Genomic DNA, 9022 nt, shown 5'->3' on the forward strand with positions numbered 1-9022 from the left:
TATAGCGATACGTCTGGTATCTCGAGAGCTAATGACCATTGTCACGTGAACACAGGTAATAGCTGTTCTATTGTCCTCCCTATGTTTATGCTTTTACATGGCTTCAATTGTTAACGGTGAATGAACAAAACTAACCGTTATGAACTCGCATTGTGATAAATTACCGTGCCATTGTGATTGAAGTCTATTCATGCCGCGAACCAATATTCCTAAACACATTACTGACATTAAATACAATAGCTATATGAAATTATACACACGTGCAATTATTCCTCTAATTACGGACCTGGTATTTTTACAAAGCTCTAATTCCCCCACCCCCACTTTGTCAGTGTGTGCAACTCTGACAAGGGACAAAGTGTGGTCCTTCGGATGGGACGAAAAAGACATCACGTGTACACATTGGCGAGCACGTAAAAGGTCCCTTGACAGTAATGGTACTCGATAAAGAGTTAGTTAGTGTTAGTTGTATTTTACGTCCGCTTCCACCGAGGTGATATCAGTAGGCCATTGCGCCTTATATAGCGCCTCTGTCCGTGCAAAATTTCCCTCATAGACCCGTCTTCTTTTGTCCAGTCAGAGAACGAAGCAGTAGGGCGTTTAATCCCATTTCATTTTATTTTTACATTTGTGCAACTTCTCGCGAATTTTACAATTTTTTTTTTATAAAACTGAAAATAATTACTATAAAGAAGAGAAATACAAAGAAACAAGAAGTTATATTTAATCGCAATGTTGACTTTTTGGCTTTGACTTTTTATTGTGTCCCAGTTGTAATGCATCGAATAATCGCTGACAATATTAAATGCCGTGCATAAAATCTGTACAACTATATCGTCGTTGTCTCCCTTTGATCATCGAGACCAAAATCACGCTGGAGTTTGGTTGGTTTTTTTATACGCCCACATTTTCACGTGAAGGTATTATGCCGTCGCCCCTGTCCTTCCAGACGTCCGTCCGTCTGTCTGTCTGTCTGCATGTCACATTTTTTAGCTTTCCTTCTAATAGAGCTAGAATCTTCAAACTTGGTGTAGATGTTTATTAATATTAGGCCAATATATGCCTTGATGAATTTCGAAGATGAGCATTTTCTGCTTAGGGTAAGCAGAGATAAGCAATTTGATTGGTTGATGCTTTGGGACACGATAACTATAGTTCTAATTAGGTGAGAATGATGATACTTCAATCTGTTTCACAGAGATCTTCTAATATCTCTGTAACAGATGACTGTTTCGACACGTGACGTCACATCGCGCGGCGTCAATCATTGGCTCAATAGCGCGTGCATTGTTTACATAAGGCGTTACTAATTCGGGCTAAATGGTGAATTTTACTTATTTTAATACCCATTTACACTAATTAGGTAATGATTTTTACCTACAAACAATTCAAACGTCTTTATTTATTTTTCTAATAAATGAACAAAAATGTTTTAGAATTTAATTTGACGGAAGAAAAAAGTTAATATTTGGAACTCATTCAGTCGCATATCGATGTCATCCTTATCAGTGATTGTAGCCGCCTAGCGAAAATTCACTGCTGATCAGTGGGATGATACTTGTGTATAGTTTCATAACATCAATACCTTGACTCTGTTTGATAATGAGCATTTTCTGCTCAGGGTAAACAGAGCTATAAGCAATTTGATTGGCCGAGACTTTGGAACACAATAACTCTCCTTCGAATTGAGGTAGAATGTTCAATCAAACCTGGTGCAGACCAGGGCTGCCGACAACCAGTATCGCAGCGCAATTTGCGATACATATTTTGTCCGTTGCTAATCAAAAATTAAAATCTAAAGTTTTTGATTCGCAGTAACTGCGAATCATTAATATGCCTGTCATTTTGGATATTGACAGAAGGATAATCCACATTTGAAGACTAGAAGGCTTTCTGAACACTTTCAACGAGTGTAAAATGTTGAATAAAATTTTATAAACAAAACTGAATTCTCCGTGTGACATTTTTTTCTCGAACTACCCAGACACAATTCATTATACGGTACTATATAATACAGGGACATAACTCTATGAATAGGGACTATTAAACCGGAAATAGGGAATCAAGTAGTACCACTCACGTTGCGAGACATCAAGTAATTATATTATATTCATTTTGAAAGAAATAAAGCCAGTGTATCCCCCACGTATTGTAAATAAAATATAAAAAAAATAAATATATGTTAACGTATTGTAAAATGATAAATCAAAGTAAAAATTCCCGTAAAATATCGCGTGTGTCTAGTTAATCGAGGTGCGCCCGATTGAACAAAAATAGCAATACACGATAAAAAGCAGACGAAATTGTTTTCTAACGAAGATTTCTAACGTAACGAAAAATAACAATTAAAATGATTGGCGCCTTGGAAGTCACTGTTAAGAATTGGATTCAGACATAAGACCTAACTAAATGTCTACATCACATTCACAAACTGTCACAAGTACTTGTGGCAGTGCTAAAAAAATCTAAGAATAGTAAGAATGGAATCTAATCATATTTGTTATGAACTAAAGTAATATCTTGTTATTTAGGTTTTTATGTTGAAACTGAAAAACTGCTAATCAATTTTTAAATTTGCTAATCAAATTTGGCAAAATTGGAATTTTTGATTAGCAGTGCTGCTAATCAACTGTGAAAAATTACCGACAGCCCTGGTGCAGACGTTTATTGGGTAAATGCCTTGATGGAGTTCGACACACTGATCCGCAGTGAATATTCGCTTGGCCGCTACAATCACTGATAAGGATGACATCGATGCGACCTAATGACTACAAAATATTAACTTTTTTCTTTCGACAAATTAAATTCTGAAGCATTTTTTATTTAGTATTAGAAAAATAAATAAAGGTGTTTGAAGTATATCTTGATAAAAAATATTCCATATTTAGCGTAAATAGGTACGGAAAATAGTACGCGGAGGCGTAAAATGAGTAAAACGATATAATTCTGCCCGTACCAGTTCATATTATTACGTTCGATGTAAACAACGCACGTTTGACGTTTTTTCTGTTTGTTTACTCTGAATTCTTTCAGAAGTACATTTTTACCGTCTAATCTGATTGACCTGCTCGTGTTTGTTTTAAAACAACAAAAACAAGCCACAGAGGTAATCTTTTTTGGCGTTATCGATGTCATCTTGCTTTGTTGGTAAACATTGTGATGTGACGTCACCCTTAGAACTACAGCGGTCTGACCTTTTAAAGGTCAGTCATCTTGGACAGAGATAAAAGACGGATGTCGCATTAGGTCTGTAAAACAGATTTGGAGTTCGAAGATGAGCATTTTCTGCTTATAGGGTAAGCAGAGATAAACAATTTGATTGGTTGATTCTTTGGACACGATAATTTTAGTTCTAATTAAGTGAGAGTGATGAAATTTGGTGTATACTTACATTACAGCAATACCTTGTTCAATAATGAGCATTTTCTGTTTAGGGTATTACAAGAATTTGGAACATAACAACTCTGCTTTTAATTGAGGTAGAAAGTTTAAACTTGGTGTAGATGTTTATTAGATGAATATCTTGACTGAGTTCAATGATTAACATTTCCCTTTAAAGCTAAGCAGAGCTAAGTAATTTCATTGGCTGATGATTTGGGATAAGATAAATTTGATTCTAACTGATGGAGAGTGATGAAACTTAGTGTATCGTTTCACAAACAGGTACTCTGACCGTGCACATTTTATGCTTAGACTAAGTCAGGCCCGTAGCCAGCGGGGAGCAAAGGGGGGAGGGGCAATGCCCCCCTGAAAAAATGTTTTGCCCCCCCCCCCCAAATTGTTTTGCCGACCATAGCTCTAAAATACCTACTGTAGACTGTGCCAGGTGTGCCCCCCTCCCCCTACCTAAAAACTTCACTGCCCCACCGCAGCTAGCAAGCTGGCTACCGGCCTGGACTATGTATAGATAATCAGTTTAATTACCCGATACTTTTCAAAAAGATAAATTTAATCTGCATTTAATCAATATGTGTCATCTTTTTATTTATGGGTTTCGCCTGGGGTCATCAGCCTCAATGTTGGCTTGTTTATATTATTTATCTTAAACACTCATTTATCTTAAGTAAATGGAAATGTACGACACATGCCTATACAGTTAAATCACTAGACCATTACTACCTCTTTACAATAAATACGATATCTGTGAACGATCTGCATTAAAAGTGTGCATCCGGCTCTATTCTTTGAAACCTTAAAGATAACATTGGTCTAAAAGTACATATTAATGTAATATGAATGTAGGTTATGTTCAATTTTAAACAAAAAATTATTGTAATTTCTTATTAATTATATTCGGTGAAATACGTGAACAGTTCAAATTGTCTTGCAGGATATATTTTTATACGCCCACATTTTCACGTGGACGTATATTGCCGTCGCCCCTGTCCGTCCGTCCGTCTGTGCGTCCGTGTGTCTGTTCACATTTGTTTGTGGACACTTTACAGGTCACAATTTTTATCCGACTTTGACGAAACTTGAAATATATATAGGTCATTTCGAGATTGGCATGTATCGGACCATAACTTCATGGATTATGGACCCTGATTGTACGAAAAATCAAGTTTTTAGCCTGTGGACACTCTAGAGGTTACAATTTTCATCTGATTTTATTGAAACTTGAAATGCATGTTTATAACCCAAAGATCTTGGTTCCTTTCGATATTCGTGCACATCGGATCGTAACTTCCTGAATTATGGCCTCTGATTGTACGAAAAATCACGTTTTTGGCATGTGGACCCGCTAGAAGTCACAATTTGTATTTAATTGTAAATACCGTTACACATCAATGAAGGTTGGGTTAGAATTTCGTAAAAATCTGACCGAAACTGTCAGACAAAATGGCCGCTCCTTGTACACAAATAGTGTAAAAGTATGTAATACCAAGGTTGAGGACACTCTAGAAGTCAAAATTTACATCCAATTGTGATGAAACTTGAAATATATGTTATTAATCCAAAGATCGTGGAACCTTTTGATATTTGCACATATCGAACCGTAACTTCATTTTTCATCTTCAATCACGATGCTGAATTGTGTTTCTGACTCTGAACCTTCATACTTATTGTGACTCCTTTTGGCTCAAATACGGTATCTTGGATATTTCTTCATTATGGTGATAAAAATTGGATAAACTCTTTATGTTTTCTTATCTATTCTTGCAAATTACATTTGTTTTTCCGAGGTTATATTGTCAGGGCCTCAGCGCCAAATCTTGTAAGAGACAAGTCATTGTGAAAAATACATAGGGTGCTTAATTTTTTTCTTTGTGTATATAAATTGAAACAATTCTAAGACTAAAATTCCGTTAGAGATTATCCCCCACTCGACACAAACTAGGTCATTTCGGGACTAACATAATTCGCTTGTGCATACGGGTCTTTAAAAGTGGGAGGAAACCAAAGTACTCGGAGAAAACCCACGAGGTTGGATAGGCGACCCTACGCCAGGAATCGAAACCACGCCACTTCACTTTATGAGACCTTATGATCTAAGGCGAAGGCGTGAGACCACTCGATCACACATGGTCTTTAATGAAGTGGGTCATGAATATTTCCCGGTCCTCCCGAACTTAATGCGTGACTTTAATAACTTGCCTCAGCGTGTACTCCTTTAGACAAACGTCACTCAAACCGACAAATCAAGAAAAAAAATTGAAAACATTAATAACAAATTGACCTCTTCTTATATTTCTTTCATACCTGTACTAAAACTCTGAACTTTAAACAAACATAAATTTCTGTCCTCATTTCGACAAAAAGAGTTACGTGCTTTTTTGTAATTTTCCGGAATTATAATTTTTTTTAAAAAAAATATCTCGTGTACCTTAGTTGTATTATAATAATATTGTCGTTTCTGGTTGAAAGTCGGGATTGATTGTATGTGTGGTGGTTAGTTAGTAAAATGTTTGTAATTGTACGCCTTGAACCGCAATCTCGCCCCAAACCTCCCATGGCGTATCCTTATGTTGATAATGGTAATATCCTTAAAAATCGTACAAACGGGCTTAATATTCATGCTTATCAAATTATTATTTGGGGGCGGGGGTATTATTTTATTTTGTTGAAATAATTATTCGTTACATTCGTATTATTGAGCACTTAAAGATACATTATGTAAGATTTAGATAAAGAACTAGCCATTCTTGCTATACTAGTTCGAAAGTAGATAATGTAAAATGAATAATTTGAAAACTTCATTCAAATTACTCTATTGCAAGCGAAGATATTGGCCTTTGAAGGTTTGACAGACGTGTGCAATAATTTCAACCACCGTACTGGTTGATCGAAGCTAAGTCTCGGTCCTCCATATTTGATTAAATCAAAGTATCGCTGAACCATTCTAATCTATTTAATATCGGAGAAATCTGATGTCATCGAAAGTTGATTAAGGCCTAGATCAGTTAATTAATGTCTAATTAATACTTTAGAAAACATTTCAGGCCTAAAGAAAGACCTGCAATAGGCAGATTTAGCTCTTGCATAACGTATGTTTAAACATATATTATGTGTCACATGGTTTAGCACATAACCCCACTCGCTGCAGAATGCTCGATTGACAGACCGGAACGTTTCGAGTTATCGGATTTGTGCGTGGGTTAGCGGACTGCCGTAAACAGTATAACTTTGTGCACCCTTTTTTGACAATGTATCTACAATAAGGCAAGGAAAAGATGAAACGTGTCATGATGTCTTTAATACATAACACTAACAGAATTTAGTCGCACATGGCTCATTATAAAATGCTGAGATATGAATAAATAAAATAGACATACCTTTATTATATTTATAAATAATCAGTTAACAAAATAAAACACTTTATTACAAAAAATATATAAAAATAATTATGCTTTTACAAAAAGATTGAATAACAAGCAACGAAACATATGCCCACAGCAGCTAAGTCGTCAGATCAGTCCACAAGGTTGTCACACTATAAATCTTAACGTAAATAAAATACAGCGTTCACAAGACTTCATTAATTTAAACAATACTCATGAATTTCAAGCAAATCATGTCGATCTTTGCGGTCAGAGATTCAAAAGGTTTAAGACTAATGGAAATCAATGGGTTTCTTTGTTTCACTAATTTAAATAATGGAAAAGAATTCCAACTTTTGTCGCCAGAGTAAAGTAAACAAGGGCCATAACACAGAATACAATTAACGGAAATTCTACGGGTTTCTTCGTTACAGTAATCTTTACACATCGGATTATATTTATCAGAAATCAATGAAACGTATGTATCCCTCTAATGATGTAAAAACAAATATACATTTTAGAAAGTTCGGATGATAAACGTAATCTGAGTTTTCACAATAAATTATGACAGACGGACCAATGGGCGGACGGAGTGCGCGATGACATTCTGACCGTATATAAAATAACTTAAAGAAAAGAATCGTTCCATAAACTATATTAAAGATGCATTATGTAAGATTTCGATAAATAGATAATGAGAAATGAATATACTGAAAATTGTTTGAAGTTTTGACAAGATAGTCTCGATTGTCAAGCACCATTGCTCCGATAATAAACTAAGTAATAAATTATCGATTTTACCGTTAAATTATAAAATGGCGAATATATTTTAATCCATTCAATATTACGGCCATCCGATGAATTAGAGTGTTGATTATGGGCGTGTCATGTAATAAATGTCTAATTAATCATTTTTACAATATTTGAAGTCAGAAAAATATCCTGCAATAGTCAGATATAGCTCGTGCATAATGCATCTTTAGGATTGTGTTTTGCATCTTTATGTTAAAGTATCATGTTGATGATTTTTCTTTTTAAACAATGTTTGTGATGCTCAATTTCAGTTTCCTCAACTGAAAACATTTTAAAATTTGGCACATCATTACAGTGTATATAAAAGAAGCAGACTCAGTCAGGGCCACGGGCGTTTTTTTCAACACAAACTTAAGTACACTCGGCACTTCGTAATCTGCAATACGTCAAAAGTCGGAAGTTTTCGAACTTTGGATTTTCCAATCCCTAATATGATGTCCGCACTTAATCTGTAACTCATAGTTCTATATCCACGTGCACTTCGCTGTGGATAGAAGTGTCTGAATGGACTAAGACTAGTTATTCTTTCTCCAATGTTACACAATTCATGACATTTCTATAACTACAAGGAGCCCAACATGTCACAATCATCTAATATTAATATTATTAAAGGAGGTTACTTTTGGGAAGTTGAACTAGGCCTACTCGCTTTGTCACGTGATCTCGTAGTATTTCTGCATGTTTGAACTATATGTAACACATCTGACATCCAAAAACGCGGTAGTACCATAAGATACGAATTTGGCAGTATAATTTCTTTAAGTCTTGGCTGACGTCATACCACAGACACCCTGTCTTCCAGTAAAAACCTCTCACGAGCAACGTCCTTTAATTTCATGACACCATTTGTCACTATTTGGGACCGACATGCGCCGTTAGTAGGTTTGCCGTTTGTTTTACCTCCCGATGATTTACCACATTTCGAACTCGCTTCAAAGTTATATTTTCTTAACACTAAATCGCCGTTTGTAGTTCCATTTTGCAAGAGTCGTCCCTTGGTCCCACACTTGTTTCTTTTATCTCGGATGATTTTAAAATAGTGTTCTACCGTAGGGCGGATAAAGAAATAGCCCAAAGTTGCACCTAGTATAAGTGACGCGAATATCCAAACATTGAACGTCATAACCGCCAGCATTAAAATATAACCAATTGCAAAATGGAGCATGTGAAGAAGTGACCCTGATATCCGAGACAAAAGTTTGTATTTCGTCGCATTCTTAGGACTGAAAAAGAAAAAAATATAATACACTATTTATTAAATTTTGATGAGAAAGAGACAATGTGAAATGAAATGGGGTTTAACATCTTTTGACACCAACGGAGCTAATAAAACCAGGCGTGTATAATTCATTGTGCTGTAAAGGTAATTTTGCCCGAACAGCGACGTGTTGGCATATTCTTCCTCGAAATCCAACTGTCAGGGAACCTTTTACGTCCCATCCTGAGGAAGG

Source organism: Patella vulgata, chromosome 4, assembly GCF_932274485.2.
Source record: "Patella vulgata chromosome 4, xgPatVulg1.2, whole genome shotgun sequence".
Taxonomy (NCBI): Eukaryota; Metazoa; Mollusca; class Gastropoda; family Patellidae; genus Patella; species Patella vulgata.